Genomic DNA, 22502 nt, shown 5'->3' with positions numbered 1-22502 from the left:
CCTCCTGAGTTGCTGGGACTACAGGTGCCTCCTACAATGCCCAGGCTAGTTTTTCTCTTTATAGTACAGACGGGATCTCTGAGTCTCTGAGTCTCGCTCTTGCTCAAGCTGGTCTCGAACTCCTGAGCTCAAGAATTCCACCCTCCTTGGCCTACCAGAGTGCTAGGATTACAGGTGTGACACACCCAGCAGGAAATAGATTTAAAAGGTTAAGTGAAGTATTCCATCAACATTGTCTCTACCAAAATAAGAGAATTAAAGCAATTGTGGAGCTTCACACATAGAAGAAATGTGGTAAATATGGTTTATTACTCTAAACTGATGAATATAATCCCCCATCTTGAGGCAATAAATGTAGCATGCAATAAATTGTTCCTCTGTTGATACTTGCATTGCTAGTACCACCCAATAAATGATGATGATCGAATGACTCAATTAATGAATGTGTAGGAGAGAAAACCCTCAGAGCTAACCTCCAAGTGCCCCATCTAAGTCCTAGGCCCTCCGTGTGGCCCTCTTGCTCTCACATTATTGATGCTCTACATGAGCAATAAGGAAAAAGGAAGTAATGCAGATGGGAGCCTCACTGTGGTCAGATGTCTCTGAAATGAACAAACTATTTGCAGATGTTTCAACAAGCGGAGGGGATGGGCTGAGTCTAGGCCACAGGAAACAACTTCTACACCTTGAGGCACTTCGGTAAAGGTATCATCACTCACCAGCCTAGGATTCTGTTGCAGACTTGAAAAGGCATTCTGGGTTGGAATGCTACATGAATCCAGACTTGCCCCAGGAATGCCACAAGTGATCAAAACTGAGGATAGAAATTAATGTGATTTGTAAAAATAGCAAAAAGGCTTATGGTTATCAGGGAATCAAATCTTTTAATCACTTTAGACACAACTAATGAAACTAGAAGAAACCATCATTGATTTTGAGAGTCTCCTTCTAAATTAGTTGGCCTTTGGCTTTTGGAGAGCAAAGTTCAAATTCCAGTTCCTGTCTGACAGGAAAATAAGTCAGACACAGGGCAGATAGTCTTTTAGACTCCAAAACTGAAACAGAAGGTCCTAAAGGAGGTCTGAGTCTTGAAGAATCTGTTTTCAGAGTTACTGAATTCAGAATTGCAAATGCAGTGTTTTTCATTGTGCTTTTCGAGGTTGTTCATTTTAGATATATGATATTTGCCTCGTTGGCAAATCTGTTCAAATGTAAGTAAAAATTTTATATTTTCTAATGAAAAGTTCTAAATTCTGTGTTTTGTACGTACTCTCTAGCAGCATAGTGAACAAAGGAGCCCATGATTATAGGTAACTGCTTAATAAGATAATGATAAGATGCAAAGGCACCTTAAAAACTGCTCTGGATTCGCTTTGTGGCCTTGTCACTTTTTCACCTGAACCTATTGTCTCATCTGTAACATGTTAGCATGAGGAGAATGGTTTTGCTTTTGGCTCAGTGGGTAAGAGGTTATTTTCTAAATAATTATCTGAATGCTTGGCAACATTGAATTTATTCCCTAAAATCCTAAACTGTTAAAAAGACTGAACAGTAATATACCTATAGATATTTGACTCATAGAGACAAGCTTTTTATCACTCCAAAATGAAAGTTTTAAAAGAAATTATAAGAAATGGAAGGCAATGCAGTACTATTACTGAAATCAACCAGAACATTTGAGAGATAGAGAAAAATTAACATTATTGGAGAATTATACATATTTTGCTATTCTAAATTAATTGCCCTCTCTCAATATTAGAATTCAATATAAAAAAGCTAAATGCCAATGCTGGCTGCAAATCCTTTTGTCTTTTTTTTTTTTTTAATCAAAAAACCCACAGAGGGGTATCAGTCTTATTGGGTCTCCCTAATTAGCATAGAACTAGCAGGGAAGAAACCTAAATGTCGTTAAGATCAACTGCTCATTTTATGATGAAGAAACAAATTCAGAGAGGGTAATTCATTTATTCAAAAACTATTATTATTGGTGCAGGTAGTATGTAAGGGATCAGTATTATTGGTCTGAGGGTTCAGTAGTGAACAAGATAGATGTGGTCTCTTGCCCTGAATCAGTTAATGGAGGAGCTGGCTCCAGAAACAGGTCTGTAGATTTCGAATTAAAAGACTTCCATTAATCAAGTGCTGACTCCATACTAGGCCCTAAGTGTTTTACCTACATTAAGTCATACAATCTTCACTAACTTACAACAGTGTGGAACATGTCTTTCCACTCCTATGGTCTCCTTCCGTGTGTAAGGAGCTCTATTATCATAATAATCCTGGCTCATTTACCCTGTCTAGGGGGAGAGTGATTTACTTCCCTGAGTTTGGAAAGAGTAACAGAACGTGAGTTACCCAGACCTTTCCCTTCTCTCTCTCTCTCTTTCTCTGTCTCTTTTTCTGAAGAGAATTGAGCTCTCTGGGAACATTTGTTCAGCTTTGCTCTTCAGGGTCCTAAGGAAAACAGGGACAGAAGGACACCTTTTCAAATCTTATGGCCCAGTACACAAGTCTCAGACTGGGGTTTCCCATAGGTATCAGCTTTCTCATCAATAAAATCTCTATGTGTATGTGTGCAAGAGAGAAGCATTTCATTAAAATAAAAAGTAAATAAGCAACTGTGTACTATCATATTTGAACTATCTAAAACCAGCAGAGTTTTATCGAATATACGTGCCGTGTCTTACATTCTGACCCCATCTGCCACAGCACCCAAGAAATAGTCTTAAAATAATATCAATGTTACCTTTGACCCAATTTCCATAATTTCAAAAACTTTGAAGGTTGGGTGTTGGGCTTTTGCTAGACAAAGTGGTAAAATGAAATGGACATGAGGTTTATAGTACTAGAAAACCTAGATGTGATTCCACTATTCAAAGACTGTAATTTTGAATCTCTGCTTTTTCTCCTCTAAATAAGAACACAAATTGCCTTACTGAGCTGAGCTGACATTTTATTTAAGGCCCAAAGAGGATAATGGATGTGCAAGTGCTTTTTAAACCATAAAGAACTATTAAAATGTTGGTTATTGTAGAGGTTTAAAAGTTGATCCTGTTCTCACTCCCTCTGATTGAATCTACCACATTACAACCTGAGAGGAGAGATGGATTCCAGTCCTACCTCCTTGGCCATCCAGCTGTGTGACCCGAAGTATGTAAATCTGCCTCTCTGGGTCTCAGCTCCCTTATCTATATAATGAAATCTTTGGACAAGTGTTCTCTAAAGCCATTCCAAAGAAATATTTTATCACTCTGGCCAAGATCCAAGATCCAAGATCCCATGATGTTTCCTTCCCCTGTTGATAGTTAAGTCTCTTCTTCCCCCAGGGGGAAGATCATCTGAGAAATGTCCTGAGTGGTAGCAATAGTAGTAGTGTGTAGGCAACAATGTTGAAGTTATAACCAAACATCATAAGCCAGAGAGAAGCATTCATAAAAATGAAAAAGAGGATGTAAGCAATTATATACCATGATATTGAACCATTTCTACTTAAGAGTGAAGAACTCCTCCCCAAGAAGTTGTTCCAACTATAGTTATATACTTTCTGATGTGTTCACAGTTCCATTACAAAACTGTTGACCTCTCCAAATCATACTTGAAATGTTAAAGAATATATGCCCGCATTTAAAGCAGGCTCCCAGCCTAAAAGCATACAGGCTTCCTGACAATAGCTTTACATCAATAAGGAAACAAATGAATAAAATATTTGTAAAAGATATTTAATCCTCAAAACAATACCATTTTTCTCCTATGTGTGTGTGGGATAGATTTTCCATGTTTTTGTGGGTGGTGATAATTCTGTTCACTGCATAATTAGGTTTAAACAAAAGGAATAACAGAAGGAGTTCAAACGTATTTTGGAGTTTTGGAGTAAAACTGTATTTAATAAATGCCAAGCCTATTAGATAGTTATGAAAGCACATGAAAACTGTGGATATGCCTCTGGTTTGATGGTTAATACTGAGGCATTGGATCTCCCTCTGAATTGTTTTGTTTTTAATGCTTTTTTCACTTCATACATCTAGAAAGTCATTTTAGTACACATTTTATGGATGTACCATAATTAATTGGTTCCCTATTGATTGACATTTAGAGATTTTTTTTTCCAAGTGTGCAAGTGTTATCTGTAGAATAAATTTCTAGACTTAGAACTACTTGGTCAGAGATGTGTGCATTTGTAGTTTTGGTAGACATTGCTATTCCTATATTGCCACTTCCCCACCCCACTCTCTAGCAGTTGAGAATGTTGTAGTGTAATGACAGAAACTACTGACAATGGAAGGGTGTTCCACATGTGAACAGTATGGAGGCAGAAAAAACAGAATCACTGACCCCCTGGCTTCTTTTAGGTGGTATTTTTGATTTATCAAAGAGAAAATCTGTTTGATGAGGCTTGTCATGTCAAGCCAGGCCTTCTCAGGGTCTCCCAGAATCACTTGCCCAGGGTTATCACCAGCTTTGGGTCACACGCTCAACTGGGGTCTAGTCTGGAGGCTCTTGGTCAGCATGAATCTGGATATGTCTGTCTGGCAGGGGCTCTTAACAGAGCAAGGTCTCTGGAAGGAGCCATGGACAGGCAAATACTTGGATCAGCATATCTATACAGTCAAATATAATCACTTTTCCAGAACAGACACCATTATGTGTGTGCATGATATTAATAGCACTCCCTTTCATACTCAAAAGTGTCCCAGTTTGGACCATGACATATTAATATCACATTAGATGGGGCAATTCATACTGTGTTACAAAAAAAAACCTGGAAGTTTGTAAAGGTGCCCAGGGAGAGACTCAGAAGGAAAGGGAGATGCCAAGAGCATGGGGTGTACAGGGATGTAGGTCCTGTTGCTAGCAGGGGTCCTCAAACTTTTTAAATAGGGGGCCGGTTCATTGTCCCTCAGACCGTTGGAGGGCCGGACTATAGTTTAAAAAAAAAAAAAAAACTATGAACAAATTCCTATGCACACTGCACATATCTTATTTTGAAGTAAAAAAACAAAATGGGAACAAATACAATCACACTGCCTCATGTGGCCTGTAGGCCGTAGTTTGAGGACCCCTGGAATGTGACTAAGCGGAGCTTAGGCTTCTACTAGATGAACACATTTCTATCTACTAAGAGTTAGATGGTTCTTGAAACTTTTAAATCAGATGTACTTGTCTCCTACTGATATATATGTACTATTGGGCATTTTTTCCAAAATAGATAATTGAAAATTCATTGAGGCAGTAATCCTGTGACCTCAGCAGATATAATATCCACAATTAGCACTCAGTTGACATTTCAGATGGGACAGGCCTTGAACTAATGGACCACTCATAGCTTTTAGCAAGTTTTCCCCACTGCACTTTCACCCCATGCAGTCAGACTGTGGAGTCTCGTCTAGGTGAGAGAATGGGCAAGGATGACATTTTGAGTTCAGTTCAAAGATGCTTTACTTTGATACTTCCAAGTACTTTCCAAAGTTCCATATAAGCCGTTGAAAGGGTAGACATGAGGTAAGGCAGATGCAGCTGTCCACTGCTTCTTTTGTTTTCTATAAATTTGGTGGTCTTGGCAGCCTGAAGAGAGCGAGATGTTTGAGAGGTCAAGGGAGCCCAGAAGTGTGGGCTCCCTACCTTTTATGCCTCCAGCCACACTGGCAACCAAAAGCAACTCATGCTATCAAATAGGGGAATGTTTTAGTTACTCGGCAAGCTGCTTCATTCAGGCTCATGTCCAGATCCCAGACCTTGACATGCTTTCTGTGCCCAGCCTGGGGCAGTGTCCCCTTATCTACACCTGGGCAGCAGAGTGTAGGAGTTTTCCACTTATTTTGCAGGCAGGCTGGGCCTTGGTCTACCACAAATTTATTTAGCCTTTAAGTTCCCAAACAAACTCTTGGCCTTCTCTGGAGTTAACACAGGCTATAGGACATCTGTGTTGATTCTGATCATTTGATTCCATGGGCCAGGCTTTCCATTTTGTTAATCACTTCGCCTCATCTCTTGCTGATTATTCTTGATTGCAAAAGCCCAGCTCTTCAATTGCTGCCTGATTCTCTTTGTCCCTCAGAACTATTCTTTCTGTGAAACAATGCATTCCTTACATGCAACTCTCATCATTTTCTCTTCATTTACAATGTTTATTCTCTCTACTTTTGTTTCCATCAGAACCATATGCATCCTCTTACTAACTCTTAACAACAGTCTTACAGCCTTTGCTTTCTGGACACAAAGGAGTCAAGATTGTTCATAAAGTGCCCCTAAATCTCTGCACAATCATAGCAAGCATGGCCGGTGACTAAAGTGACCACTGATTGGTAACATCATTAGTCTTTTCTGAGCAGAACAGATAAACTTATTTTCTGAAGCATGGTTTTGTTGATATCTGGTTTAAAGTTCTTTTTTAAAAAAGGTTATTTTCTTATTTTCTTCTTTCTTCCTGTCTCACATCGTTCTTCCCTGTCAAGATTTTGCAACCAAAGATGTCTTCAGATCATATGGAGAGTCCAAAGAAACTAATAATAACTTGAGTGAGAACAGAACTGAGCTGATCATCTATTAACATGAATGAGAAATTGACATAAATGAGAAAACAACTTTTGCTGTGAACCACTAAAATAGGAAAGTCCCTTGTTACTATGGCATGACTTAGCTTGATCTGACTGATACATCTGTTCATTGCAGAAAGCAGAGGTTAAATCAGCATGTTTGGGAGGGGGAAAAACTGTCAAGGAGATTGTGGCATAATGAGACAGGAGAGTTAGGTGTCAATGAGATATCAAGAAAGACTCCAAAGGGAGCAATACAGGATCTGACAGGAAGATTTAAGACCAGAGGATCCAAATGGAAGTAACCTTTCCCTCCAGAAATAATAACTTTCCTTCAGGAAATAGGATGGTAGTGTTATGAACTAAATATGTTTTCCCCAAATTCATATGTTGAAATTCTACTCCCCAATGTGATGGTATTAGGTGGTGGGACTTTTGGTAAGTAGTTAGGATTAGATGGGATTAAGACAGCAGAGCCGTCAGGAATGGGATTAATGCCTTTGTCAGAGTCATGAGGGAGCTTGTTACTCTCTGCTCTCTGCCATGGGTGGATGCAACAGGAAGTCAGCGGTCTACCACCCAGGAAGTGACCTCACCAGAACCAATGATACTGGCATTCTCATCTTGGACATCCAGCCGGAAGAACTATACTAAATAAATTTATATTTACAAGCCACTCCATCTAGGGTGTTTATGTCAATAGAAGCCCAAACAGACATGACTGGGAGAAAAATGACACAATTCAGACTTAATTAAAGAACGAAGGTATCTTATCCTTAGTTGTTCGTAGAGTAGAAATGAAATAGTCTTTGGGAGGCTAGGACTAACAGAAACCCCAAGACTTTCCTGTGATCCAAGTTTGCCTGCCTGAGGTATAATTGAAAGCCCCAGATGAAATTCTTAAGGTGTCGCACAGAAATCACTATGAAGAATAATGCCGTTTTAGACACAGCATGGGAACTGTTGTAATTCAGGTCAGCTCACTGCCATGCCCAACCTCTATGTTTAAAGAACATCTGTGAAGGATGCTGTGGTCCCAAGTAGTGAGGCCAAGACCTGGATGAGTGTACAACTCAGGGAAATGTGATTTTTAGGGCTGTTTTCGACTTTTTAATGTTCTTCATGTTAGCTGTGTTTCTGATCTAATTGATGTTGAAAGCCAGGATTCTGATTTTCTCTCTGGAGCAGGGACACCTTACATTTAGAGGTGGGTTTTCCTCCTAGTTCGAGAATGTTGTTGCCAACATGGATAACTCCTGCCTGTCACAGCTACAGAGTTTGAGGTCATTCATGCCTGCTGCCTAGGTGTCTAGGATGCATTAGGGCAGTGATTTTATAAGTGTGGTCCGTGGAGTATCATATCACCTGGAAACTTGTTGGCATGCAAATTCTTGGGGCTTATCCAATACCTACTGAATTTAAAATTCTGGGAATGAGGCCCAGTAATCTATGCTCTAACAAGCACTCCAGGAGTTTCTGATGCAGCTTAAGTTTAAGAACCACTGAATTAGGGGCATCAGTCTGAATAACAAAAAATGTGTTTCTTTCTTAAGCCAAAACTTAATAGCTCAGGGATCAGCTCTACACCCTCACTGGAGCCTATGAACTGATTATCCACTCCAGGTTGGTAGCCGGCCCTCACTGTCTTTATTGTCCATTTCAAAGTGGAGAAAACCATGAAAAGGGCTCAGTTCTTTCTGTAGTGGGGAATTGCGCACCTTAGCTGGCTTGTCTTGGGTCAGTACTGCTCAGGTCTGGGTCAGCTTTGGGAGCCACAGACAATGTAGCCTTCACTAGTCTTTGTCTCCCTCTGCACAATTTCCACATGAAACTCTAAGAGGCCTCCGATGAAATGTGCTCTTTGAGGTCGCTCTTATCTCTGCTTAACAAACAAAAGGAGACTGAGACATGCAGCATCTAATAACATGCCACAGTCACTCCATCATTAGTAAGTGACGGAGACTGGATTTAACCTGGTTAGTCCAACCTCAGAATCCACTGGCAAGTTATTTTGAAAATGTTGCTATGAGAGATACTGTCTCCACTGAATTGTCAAATGTCAAACATACCCTGTGGTATTAACCTACTGTCATCAGTTATTTTGTTTTCCAAAATGCAGCAGTTGGCCCAAACATTTCTAAATGAATGTCCAAGTCATATTTCAAGTATTTTTATTTCTCTTAAATTATTTGCTCTTTAACTTCTCTTTTCTTTAAAACTGGGAGCAAGATGGCAACCACCCCTAAATTCCAAGCTCTGCACTACACATCTTCCAGGGATATTTAAAAGGTATCTCACTTTGAACATGGTCAAACAACTCCTCATTCCTTACCCCAACCTGTTCTTCCCCTGGTCTTCCCTCTCTCAGTAAACACATAGCAGCTATCATGTCAAAATTCTAATTTTTTTATTACTTCCCTTCCTCTTTTTCCTTTCTCCTCTTTCTCTGCCTACCAATGACTTTCTTGGGATTTTGGGCTGATTGCCCAAGATATCACTTTCAGTTCTCAGAGAAAATGTCATTTCCTAAGAAAAGGCTTCCTGAGAAACCCTATTTGAAGTAGCACATCCCCACCCCATCATAGAACCTCTATCAGCAAATCATGACGGTGCTATTTCTATTCTAACACTATCCACTTTTTTCTATCTTTATGGCCTTCACCTAACCAAGACACCATTCACCTTCCAATTAGGCTTCTGATACATCATCCTGCTCCCTAAAATCCATTTTTCATACATATTCTGAATGAGCTTTAAAAAATATGCTCTGGCTAATGTCTCCCTTCTATTTAAATCCTCCAGGGATCACCCCATTATATTTGGAATACAACCCAAATTCCTTCCAATGGCCTACAGTGGCCTCACGGGATCCAGCCCCTGACCAGTCTCCAGGCACAGCTCTTCCACACTCTTCAGCTATGCTGGCCTTCTGTTCTTCAAGCAGAACAGGCTCATTGCTGCCTCAGGGTAGCAATGCTCTTTGCTCTGCCTGCCAATGGCTTTCTTGGGATTTGGGGCTGATTGCCTAGGATATCACTTTGAGTTCTCCGAGAAAATGTCGTTTCCTAAGAAAAGGCTTCCTTAATAATTCTATTTAAAGTAGTGCATTCCCAGCCCATCATAAAACTTGTTTATTGCCTTCATAGTGAAGGAAATCAGAACATGCTCCTCCAAAATATTCTGCCTTGGCATACTGATTATTGGAGCTGAAGGCAATTGAGAAACAGTGATGAAGAAAGGGCTCTCTGCCCTCTCCTTTTCTGCCTAAAAGCCTGGCATAAATTTCCTGTGAGAAAGATCCCCTCCTGGCACCAGGAATAAGAGAGCATTCTTGTCACCAGAGATGAGGAATCAATGGTGAGATAAGCCTACACAAACAAACCTTACTAAAATAACCCTCAAATTCTATTAGTTTCACCTATATATTTCCTAGTCATGTTCTCACAATTTACCGCCCTTGGAAGCCAAAGCCCCTTTTCTTTTTCTAGTCACTTCTCCACTATTTATTGCCTTTTGTTAAAATGGTATTTAAGACCCTGAATCTAACTGCTTCTTTGGGGTTTTTACTTCTTTCCTATGTGGTCCCATGCTGTGTGTAACTGTTAATGTGATAAAATGTTTGTGCTTTTCTCCCATTAATCTGTCTTTTATCAGTTTAATTCACAGGTTTGGGGTGTACAAGCTAAGAAGGCAGAGAGTTTCCCTTCCTTGTAGTAGCACTCCATCAGCACTCTGTTGGGACTTACATTGCTTATTCTTCTACCTACTGTTCTGTTGAATGTCTTGCCCACCACAACATAAAGTTCAATGAGATAAGAGGATTATTTGTCACCACCATATCTCCAGCCCTGGCATATAGTAGGTGCTCAATAAATATTTGCTGAATGATTGAATCTGCACAGAAGTGATGTGATTTATGCCCGAAGGAGACTGAGAGATCTGAAAGACTGTCAACAGAAGAGCCCCACTGAATGGCCACCATTGATAGAATCATTCATTTCAGAGCCCAAACACAGGACAAGGTATCACACTAACTGAGAATTTACTACATGTATCGATCTAAACGAATTAATTGATCTTCCAATTAAAAGAGAGGGAAGACAACTGTGAAGATTTGAAGGAAGACAAAGTGAACTATAAGAAAAAGGCACTGTGACTAGCACATAGCATGGAATCTAAAAGTAAAACAAGTATCAAAGAAATAAATTCACAGAATAAAACCCTGATTTTAAGAAGCAATTTTAACATAGAATCCTCAGAAATGAAAGGGAAGGTGCATGGGGTCAAAGAAAGAGAAGAGCAAGTCACATTCTGTTCAGCAGTAGATTCAAAGGAAATCTTTCAGCAGGGCAGTGCCCGTAGCTCTGTGGTTAGGGCGCCGGCCATATATATCCATGCTGGTGGGTTTGAACCCCGCCCGGGCCAGCTGAACAACAATGGCAACTGCAACAAAAAATATAACCAGGCGTTGTGATGGGCGCCTATAGTCTCAGCTACTTCGGAGGCTGAGGCAAGAGAATTGCTTAAGCCCAAGAGTCTGAGGTTGCTGTGAGCTGTGGTGCCACGGAACTCAGCCAAGGGTGGCATAGTGAGATTCTGTCACACAAAAAAGAAATCTTTCACCAAATAGCATACATACACATATTCACTGGTGAGAAGAATAATCAAAAGCATATTTGATTATACACAAAGAAAAAGAAAGCAAGTGTAAAGCAGTTGCATTTGCCAAGTTGATCACAGCCCTCCAATAACAGGGCTTTGCCAGTTCCATCACAGCCTCTCTGGTCCATGATGGCATGTGCCATAAGAGTTCCATGTGCTACAGGGCACCTCCTGCAAAAAAATCTACCGTGGCTGATCTCATGTGCTGCTACTAGGGTAAGAAAATAAATAGAAATTATTTGTATACTACTATCGTGCTACTTCTCCCTTGCAATTAAGTTTATTAGCCAAGAAGTACTTGTAAAATGTTTGTACAGGAAAATACCAAAGAAGAAAACCAAAGGACTTTTTTTAAAAACGTGAACTTTAAAAAAATGTCACAAGTATTACACACGTAAATCTTTATGCAACAGAAGAGTTTTCTAAAGTGATCTATAAACAGACTCTTCTTGATAACTAAAATATGATTTTTACCATTTTGTTTCAAGCTAATATTTTAGAAAACATTTTTGTGATTCTTTTTAAAAGTCATTTTAAAAAGGAAATATCATAAAGGAAATTACAAATGGAAAATTATGCAAAAATAAATTTCACTCCTTTTTATGAAATAGGCCTGTGATTAAAAAAAGAAACAATTTTGAGATTTTAAGTTGCATCATTTTTCTCCATAATACATCTTCACATCATTTGTTGGCACTGATACCAATTTATCATTAGTAGAATGGCTGAGACTCTTAACGTATCCTGTCCTTACTGGGTGAGTCACTTAATCTGTCTGAGCCAAGCTTCTCTCATCTATAAAATGGGTCCATAGAACTATTTTTGAAAGGATAAAATGATATAATGTATGTAAAACATTTGGCACAAAGTAATGTACAAGACATAGTGATAGTCATTATTAATTAAATCCATTTGGTACATATATATCATGTCCCTGTGGATGACAGACTTTGTTCTAGGTGCTGGGGGTGGGCATCCAGGCTGCCCATGGCATTATATACGTTGTGCGTGAAGCAAACCCATAGACCACCATTTGATCATCATTATGGGAACAGTGTCTCTGGAGCTAGTAGGGCACAATCTGGGGTCATGCTTTGTAGTTTTAACAGCGGGAAAGGGAATGGATAAAGCTTATGCTGTAATGAAAGAAACAATATTTATTATTATGACTTTACCTTTCATTGATACCCTGTCATTCAACATAACAATAACTAATTAGTAAATCAAAAAGTACTAATTAAGCACTTACCAAATACTCAGTGCTATTCTAAGTGTAGTAGGCAATGTAGAAGAAATTAGAGGGTGCTTTAATTCTGCAATTAATTAGTTTAAAATTCAGCTGGGCAGTCAAGATACATAATATGGGGACAAAATATATGTAAGTACCAATTTGCACAATATATGTGTAATTAAGTACAGGCAGACCTCACTGCACAGTGCAGGATCATGAAAATAATATGTGAGCCGCTGTGGGATGCGATCTTAAGGGTCAGTGGGAAATGATTAGTCCATGGCCTTTAAAAATTTTTGTGAGGGCGGCGCCTGTGGCTCAGTCGGTAAGGCGCCGGCCCCATATACCGAGGGTGACGGGTTCAAACCCGGCCCCGGCCAAACTACAACCAAAAAATAGCCGGGCGTTGTGGCGGGCGCCTGTAGTCCCAGCTACGCGGGAGGCTGAGGCAAGAGAATCGCTTAACGGGGTGGCGCCTGTGGCTCAAGGAGTAGGGCGCCGGTCCCATATGCCGGAGGTGGCGGGTTTAAACCCAGCCCCGGCCAAAAACCAAAAAAAAAAAAAAAAAAGAGAATCGCTTAAGCCCAGGAGTTGGAGGTTGCTGTGAGCTGTGTGAGGCCACGGCACTCTACCGAGGGCCATAAAGTGAGACCCTGTCTAAACAAAAAAAAAAAAAATTTTGTGAAAACATTAAAAACTCTCTGAATCCCCAACAATAAAAAAAAAAACATTAAAAACTCTCTACAGCGGCACCTGTGGCTCAGTGAGTAGGGCGCCGGCCCCATATGCCGAGGATGGCGGGTTCAAACCCAGCCCCGGCCAAACTGCAACAACAAAAAAAAAAAAGCCGGGCGTTGTGGCAGGTGCCTGTAGTCCCAGCTGCTTGGGAGGCTGAGGCAGGAGAACCGCGTAAGCCCAAGCGTTAGAGGTTGCTGTGAGCTGTGACACCAACCACGGCACTCTACCCGAGGGCGGTACAGTGAGACTCTGTCTCTACAAAACAAAACAAAACTCTCTACAGTCAGTTACAAATGTATAAGGAGATGAAAAAACTGTAAAAACTAACATTTATTTAGTGCACATAATTTAAAGCCTTAGAGGTATTGATATTAAACTATTTTACTGTGTAGAAGCCTCCGGAGTACTTGCCTCCTTCTCATGGTATGACACCCTGTATACATCTTTTCTGTGCCTTGGAAAGTTTCATATTCCTCTGTAGGTTTAGATCAGCTTCCAACTTTGTATCCTTTGCAGTTTTAATGTCATGAAATATCTGCTTGGGTTTCTTTAACGTGAAATATTTCCCTGGAGTAAGTTCCCCTGGGACATTGGCCTTCTTTTCATCACAACCACTTTCCTCACTGAAGTCGGTGTTCCCCTGGCTGCATTTTTAGGAGCTCTGAAACCCCAGCAGTGTAGACAGTGTCATGGCTATTTCCTCTGTAATTCCATTTACATTGGATTCTAATTTCACTTCCAGCACTAGCTCTTTTTCTTTTCTTTGCTGTACTTCCACATTTGTTAGTCAATTCACTCTTTTGATTACCCGTTTTTTGCAAAATGTTACGGTTTATCGCTGGGGGACAGAAGGCAACACAACAGTGCACTTTGCTCTCTGTGGGTGATCTGAATAATGGATGCTCAGCGACCAGTCACCAACTATCTTTGAAGGAAGCGATGTGTTAGTCATGGATTGTGAGGTGTCTGTTACGTACATAGTAATTTGTATAGTGAAAAGCTAGCAGCAATGTTTGAGTCTATCGACTTCATAGAATCCTCAGTTGATAAATCGTAGTAACTGAATATTGAACTGTGTTAGTGGGGATGCTGGGGTTACTTAATTAAAATGTAGGTGCTGAAATTCATGCATAGCAGAACTGTGCAAAGAGGGGACTATAATGTCTTTTTTCCCCTTTTATCATATATCAATGGGAAATATATTCTCATGATAGAAAGTTATTCTATACATTATAATGGAATAAATTAAGCGTGAAAGGTTATTAAGGATAGTTCGTCAAAATGAAGTGTTAAATATGTATCCTAAAATAGGTAAAGCTAATAAATGTCTACTAAATTGCAAAGATTAGTATACCTTGTATGGCACTAGAGGCCAAAGTACGTGTAATGGATTTTCATAGTTTCTAATGCTTTATTCTACCTTTTTCTAGCTCTAATTTTGGGCCTTTTCTTTTCCCTTCTCTTCCATTGAAATTCAGGTAAAATTAAATGTGATATATTTTATTTCAAAGAGCAACACAGGACCTAACTTTCATCAAAGTATTTCTCTATCTCCCTATTCCTTCTTTTTTTTTTTTTTTATTTCTCTCTCTTCCTATTTGTGTACATACAGAGAAAGCATCTGGATAATACTTTTCTAATCTTAAGTGATAATATCATGTAGAAAGTCAGATGATTTTTTCATGTTCAGATTTGTATTGTTTTAATTCTTCATGACTAGTATTGATGAGCGTATTTAATGTTTACAAAAAACAATAGTAGTAATTTTCCTTCTAAACAAACCTCCCCCACCCACACACAAAAAAATTGAAGCATTCTTAAAATAGTTGAACATTTTTTCTTTAGAATTTTCCTGAATGGTCTTTCTCACAGTTTCCTCAGGGAAGGCGCAATGTAACATTCTGAACGGCAAAATTTGTCCTTGTTCTTTTTTTCAACCCTCATTTTACAATGGTGGTTCTTCTTTTAAAGGGAGGTGACATGAGTCAAGGGTCTTCCTACAAAACAATCAATTGCTTATTCTTTAAATTATCTCCTGGCCTGTGCTATGCTCCAGCATTAATTCCTCTACTACCCAAGATCTTACCAACTTTTATTTTCGTTGGAAGATAAGACATACTTTTCCATGGTTAAAGTAAAGTGTTGTGTTAAAAAGTCTGCCTGAAGTTTTGTTTCGTTTGCAAACTCAGTCTTCAAGTTCCAGACTGTCAGCCTAACAACGTATGGGGAGGCTAGAACACCCAGGGGAAGACAGGTTCACAGTCAAGCATTAAGTAATCACCAGCAGCAAGCAAAGGTTAGAGAGAAGCCATTCAGCTGAGTCTAAATGTTATGTGTCTTTAAATTTTATTTCAAATAACATTTTCCTGTATGTTCCTAGTGTGTGTTCCTAGTGTTCATAAACACTAATATAAAGAATATTAGTGTTTATTACATTGATAAAGAATAGCTGCCTATCTCTAGCAAACTATTTTTTTTCAAACCTGAGTTTACAAAGGGGCTTTGTCCTTTTTTCCTGGACTGAACAGATCAATTTAAAAAACAAAACAGAACAAACACCTAGTTCCACTGAACTCTCAGCCTTCCTGTGGTTATATTCAGGGTTAGGGTTTTGGCCTGTTTCTTTCTCCAGACATCAGCTTCTCAGACTTCAGCCTCCATTTATACTGATGCAAAGAGCAGCTCCAAACCTCTCTCTAATTTTCTTTTTCTGTCACCGCAGAGGCCTCTCTAATTTTCTTTTTCTAACTGCCAGCAATAGAGGTCTCATGAGTCCCTGAAAGTTAACATCTTGTAGTTCTCTCATACCTTAGTCACCAGGGCTACTTCCAAAGTAGCCTGCCAGTGCTGAAACCTTTAAGTTTCTCACAGCAGTTTTTCTCTTTCATTTGTTCCGACGTCCATCCATTCATTCCACCTAGTGCCCGTGACACTTTTTCCCTCCTCTTCTTTCCCTCCACTGCTCCCTCACACCTGGGTTGGAAGACAGCCCTCACTCGGAGCACTGACCTCAGCCCCCTCTGCACTCAGCTGACAGAACAGACTCTCATTCATCATTTGCATCATTGTTTTGCCCACTGGAATTTCAAGCATCTCCCAGACTATTGGGTCCATTTCACAGCTTCAATTCAAGAACCTCCATTACCTACCCCCATTTACTTATCAAATGATGCTTCTTCCTCTTTGGAAACTCTCCATTTATGATCAACTTAATGCTGCTTCCCTGTAGGGACCCTCATTTCATTCCAGACTCCTTGCTAGGCCTAGGAGGTGTCTGGCTGTCTTTCTGACCCCATTTCCAACCCCCCTCACCACAGCTCACTTTGCTATAGCCACACTCAGTCCTTTCTGTTCCTTCCCACACAAGCCCACTTGCACCAGCTTTTCCTTCTGCCTTGAGAGCTCTTCTCACAGATCATTGCATGAGCTTTTTCTCGTCATTTGTAACTCAGGGTAAATGTAATCTCCTCAGCGAGGCCTTTCCTGACCAGCCTGTCTAATATTATACACTCACACCTGCTACTGTCACATTTCTAGTTTTGTTTTACTCATAGCACTTTATATAATTTTTCACTTGGTTATTATCTGTGTCTGGAATTTGGCTCTCTTGTTTGGTGTTACATCCCTAAGGCCTAGAACAGTGCTTGGAACACAGTTAGATCTCAAGAAATAATTTGTTGAATAAGTCATTTAATTTGTTTTTTTGTTGTTGAGAGAATGTATAGTGATATAATAAAAGCTTTGGACTGGGAGTCCTGGATAACAGTTCTAGACTTTACACACACCATTTTCTTTCTTTCTTTCTTTTTTTTCTTTAGTGGTTGGTATTTCTTCCAATTTATTTAGATTTTAATGCTTGGTGAAAATGGGCCTCTAGCAAAGGTGTCCAGTCACAGGTGAAGGCCCATGTCAGTTCAAGCAGAGTTCAAAACTGTGGAGAGGGCCTAAATAAAAAGAGGCTCCTGAGATGGAGGAGCAGGCAGTACTAGGCTTGCCAATGGTCCTAGTCCCTTGGCAACATCACAGTGAAGGCAAATGCCCAAGTAAAGACTCTTTTCCAGGGCGACACCTGTGGCTCAAGGAGTAGGGCACCGGCGCCATATACCAGGGGTGGTGGGTTCAAGCCCAGCCCTGGTCAAAACTGCAAAAAAATTAAAAAATTAAAAAACCCAACTCTTTTCCAGCAGCAGATATTCTATGAGGACCATCCAGACTGAAGGCCCAGAGCATGATGGGGTGAGGAGGGGTAGGAGGAAGAGAATGAACAAGTCTGGGTGTTCCACTGGAAGGCCGGGCTTCACAAGGACTTATCACGTGGCAACAGCCTTACGTGTGGATGGGGGCTGGGGGTGCCAAGCTGCTACCCACTCCGTGCTCTGGAGTGTTGCTGGCCCCTGGCAGGTCTCTCAGCCAAGGAGATCTTTGGTCTTCACTGCCAGATGCTTGTCCAGTTCTACAACTGTGTCATCGGCCATTTGGCTGATCTGTTTCTCTGTGAGCTTAACGGTGTCCTCTGAGGTCTTGTCCTTTGACTTCTTCAGCTTATTCATCGTGTTGCTGCGAACCCTCAGTAAAGAGTCTTGGCCTTGTTGGTGTGCTGTTTGGCCAGCTTCACCAACATTTCCCTGTGCTCCCTGGTTACTTTGGGAATGGGTACCCGAATTAATGACCCTTCCTTCTGGGTTCAGATTCATTCCACTTTCTCTTATAGCCTTGATAGCTGCAGCTGTATGCTCTGGGAAGCTGGCCATAGTCACCAAAATCAGCTGTGGTGACTTCATGGAGATCTGACTAATCTGGTTTAATGCAAGCTTCCCATCAGCAGTTACGACAGCAATATGATCAAGAGATCCTTTGGCTTTCTTGGTAGCAAAATGGCGGACCGGGACAGATGAGAAGGCTATATATTGCCGATGGTTGCATTGTCTTTCACTCATAGTCTTCAGTGTAACTTCTGAAACAGGTCTGGTCAAGCTACAAGGTAATTTTGAAAGGCAGGATGGACCACACGGAAGCACTTTAATACCAAGGCCATGACTGAAGACAATGCTTGGCAACCTTCACAGCTATGACCCAAGTTACTAAGGAGAGACTCAGGCGACAGCAGCGAACACCTACACATGCCATTTTCAACAGCTGTGAATTGAAAGGGTTAGTATAGACCGAAGATTGCAAAATTGGATTGGATAAAGCCCACAGATGTATTTCATCTGGCTCTAATAAAACTCAAATTAGTTAGCAATACTTAAAACTTGGGAAATTTTAGAAAGCTTAGAATTCTACCCTCTTTGGAAAAAAAAAAAAAAAAAGATGATTAGGCAAGAGATCCACATTTCTGCATGACAGAAAACTCACTTGAGAAGGAAAGTACCTGTCCCTTAATGATGTGACATGATGCCCAAGCTGTCTAGTTACTTCACTTGTTTCTGGTGAATCTCAGTTGGACTTTATTCCCAAGATCCCTCCTAACTCAACATATTTATGATTCTGAATACATATATTTCATCTGTCACTCAGACTTCAAGTTCTTGAAGGGCAGTGCCAATGCTTTTCCTTTGCTGGTGCAGGTGATAATGCTGGGCATAAAGCAGGTGCTTAAAACTTGTGTGTTAAAAATCAAATTTAGCTACAAATATGCAATCAAAACCAAATACCACCTAATAAAAAATTTATTACAGATGTTTGGTTAGCTTTTATAAAGAAAGACATCCCATCAAAATGGAATTAAATTATTCATGCAGTGTTTGTATGACATGGAAAGTCTAGCTCTAGACGGATATCTGTCAACCAAATGAAGTTTCATTTAGGCAACAAAAAAAGCACTTTAGTCATTTAGTCTCGGTCAGTCTCCTTTCTCTGTGTGTACCTCCCACCAAGTGTTCACTGTAGTTATGCAGGTATATCAAGAGCAGAATGTACTGTAGGAATGGAAAAATATTGTTATTTGTCCTCCCAAGAAATGATCATGTGTTCAACAGCTGGGACTTACTAAGACCCTCAATTATTTCTGTACCAATAACTACCTTTGCTGTATTCCCACAAAACCACAAAATATTTGGCATGGTTCGGGACCACCATATTTAATAAATCCCAATATTCTTTTTGTAATAATTCATTAACTTTTAAGGGGACCACGTTATAGTAAAATATTTTCCATGTATTTACAGCAATAGCTAAAACATTCTGCATCCAAAACGGGCCATGTCTGATACACCAAAGTTAATGGAAGTCATAGGTCCATGACTGAGGATGCACTTAGCACCAGTGCTGTCTAAACACTTTCTTCATTTTTCCATTTTTTATTATAAAAAGTACTCAAAAATGACACAAAAGGCTGGGTGCAGTGGCTCATGCCTGTAATTCTAGCACTCTGGGAGGCTGAGGCAGGTGGATTGCTTGAGCTCAGAAATTCTAGATCAAGCCTGAGCAAGAGGGAGACCCTGTCTCTGCTACAAATAGAAAAACTAGATGGGCACTGGGGTGAATGCCTGTAGTCCCAGCTACTGGGGAAGCTGAGGCCGGAGGATCACTTGAGCCCAAGAGTTTGAGGTTGCTGTGAGCGATGATGCCACAACACTCTACCTGGGGTGACAGAGTTAGACTCTGCCTCCAAAAAAAAAAAGACACATATATTTCATTTGAGTAAAGATTGCATTTCTCAAAACTCTTTAAAGTAACAAAGGACATAGCTGATACTGTGTTGTTCGTGTTGAATACCAGAATAAATATTTTTGTGAAGATTGGATAACTGTAAGTATTAAAAAATACTTTAGGCTCAGTGGCCATAGTACAGTGGTTACGGTGCCAGCCATGTACACTGAGGGTGGTGGGTTCGAACCCAGTCCCAGCCAGCTAAAAAACAACAATGACAACTGCAATAAAAAAAATACCTGGGCATTGTGGCGGGTATCTGTAGTCCCAGCTATTTGGGAGGCTGAAGGAAGAGAATTGCTTAAGCCCAAAGTTGGAGGTTGCTGTGCACACTACTGAGGGCAACATAGTGAGACTCTGTCTCAAAAAAAAAAAAAACTTTAGAAATTTACATTTATTCAGAACATTATATTCCAAAGAATTAAAAGACACAAACATTAAGCTGATTAGGAAATTTAATGTTTACAATAAAACTTTTTAATTGGGGCATTTTTTAATCTCTAATTTTTTTATCATTTGTGCAGGGATTGAGTTGAAGTGCACTTTTATGCTATCTGTAAAAAAAAGGCTTAGTAAGTGAATGAGTAGTATAAATAACATTTGAAAAGAAGCATTTGTTTACCAAAGAAAATAATTTGTTTCCTAACACTTGAGGTGGGCGGTGCCTGTGGCTCAAAGGGCTAAGGCGCCAGCCCCATGTGCTGGAGGTGGTGGGTTCAAACCCAGCCTCGGCCGAAAAAACTGCAAAAAAACCAACAACAACAACACTTGAGGTTTCTTTTATTTATAAAACTCTCTAATCAAAGTGTAGGCAAGACCAGAACTTCTTAGATAAGCTAATCATTTTTATCTGTTTACTAAATCTGGGCCTGGACTGCTAACACTTGATGGTCTTGTCACTGTATGTCCTTGAAAGTAATAAAACTGCATTGCCTTTGAAATGGCCCAGATTGGTGAGTTTTTCTGTGTGTATTTATATTTTGGGTTTGGATAATTTTCATCTTCCATTGACCTTTAAAACTATTGCAAATTACACAGTGTGCACGATAAAGAAATCTAGTTGTACAGCAGAAAAAAATCTTCCTGCAAACCGTGTGACCTTAACATTGTTAAGTCTTAGTTTCCTCATTTGTAAAATGGAGATAATAACAGTCCTTATTTCCTAGGGATGCAGAGGGGATTAATAGAGGTAAGGCAAGCATTCAATTAGTAAACAAAGTCCACATTACCATCCTCATTCCTATTAACTATTGAAAATCCTCTGTAATGAATTATGCATTTTCTAATGTATACTGCATCAGATGTCCATTTTGCAGATGGAGACACTGAGGTTCAGAGAATTAGGAAACTTGCTCCACATCACACGGATTGACAAACCAGCCCCCTCAGCTGCCTCTGCTATAAACTGGCTGTGAGCGGGGCTTTTGTGTACTACAAAAGCAATCTTAGAAATTAACCAGAATAGTCAATGATCTTCCACGACTAGTGATTGCAGTTCTAAGACTGGTTTACACATATGCCTGTAGGATCAGCCTCATTATTGTGAATTTGTACCCTGTGCAGGGAACATGAGTCACTGCCTACCATCCACTCCTCCACATTCTGACTCTCTCCCTTATGAATTAAGTCCTAAGAATTCCTATCTCATTATTCCCCACGGGGTTTCAGCTGCCGTCATCTCTGCCTTATATTTTCACCCTGCAAGTTAATTGCTTTCTTAGACTTTTTTATTTTGCTAGTAGCTCGGCAAGTAACTTTACATCATTATGGAACAGCAAGAAATTATTTGGATTGTAGATTGGTTTACAAACGCCGCACTTTCCAATTCACACCACTCCATGAACCCGTATCCTGCTGGGAAGATACAGCCTTAAGTGTAGCAGAAACTCCCTGTAAAACATTATTTTCCCAGGTCCTTCTCCCAACCACTGGGAAAGGAGAGTAATGGAAGGAGAAGCATGTTGATGGTGGTGATGATGGTGATGATGGTGATGGTGGTGATGGTGATGGTGGTGATGGTGGCGATGATGGTGATGGTGGTGATGATGGTGATGGTGGTGATGGTGATGGTGATGATGGTGATGGTGGTGATGATGGTGATGGTGGTGATGATGGTGATGATGGTGGTGATGGTGATGATGGTGGTGATGGTGATGGTGGTGATGATGTTGATGATAGTGGTGATGGTGATGATGGTGGTGATGGTGATGATGGTGATGGTCGTGATGGTGATGGTGGTGATGATGGTGATGGTGGTGATGGTGATGATGGTGATGGTGGTGATGGTGATGGTGGTGATGATGGTGATGGTGGTGATGGTGGTGATGATGGTAGTGATGGTGATGATGGTGATGATGGTGATGGTGGTGATGATGTTGATGATGGTGGTGATGGTGGTGATGGTGATGGTGGTAATGATGGTGGTGGTGATGGTGGTGATGGTGGTGGTGATGATGGTAGTGATGGTGGTGATGATGGTGATGATGGTGATGGTGGTAATGGTGGTGATGGTAGTGGTGATGATGGTGATACAGTTGTCTCTTGGTATCCTCCAGGCATTGGTTTCAGAGTCCCCACTAACACCAAAATCTAGGATGTTCAAGTCTCTTTTTTTGTTTTGTTTTTTTGAGACTGAGTCTCACTATGTCACCCTCCGTAGAGTGCCATGGCTTCACAGCACACAGCAA

The 22502-nt window shown here is 40.3% G+C and overlaps 2 pseudogenes; one reads left to right on the top strand and one right to left on the bottom strand.

The window, feature by feature from the left end:
• LOC128592270 (activating signal cointegrator 1-like) overlaps nucleotides 1–22502 on the top strand; it is a 78066-nt pseudogene that overhangs the window by 11575 nt on the left and 43989 nt on the right.
• Nucleotides 17571–18205, bottom strand: LOC128592273 (ribosome-recycling factor, mitochondrial-like; annotated as a pseudogene).

This window comes from Nycticebus coucang, chromosome 8 (genome assembly GCF_027406575.1).
Source record: "Nycticebus coucang isolate mNycCou1 chromosome 8, mNycCou1.pri, whole genome shotgun sequence".
In the NCBI taxonomy this organism is placed as follows: Eukaryota; Metazoa; Chordata; class Mammalia; order Primates; family Lorisidae; genus Nycticebus; species Nycticebus coucang.
This window is presented reverse-complemented; position numbering and strand designations above follow the sequence as displayed.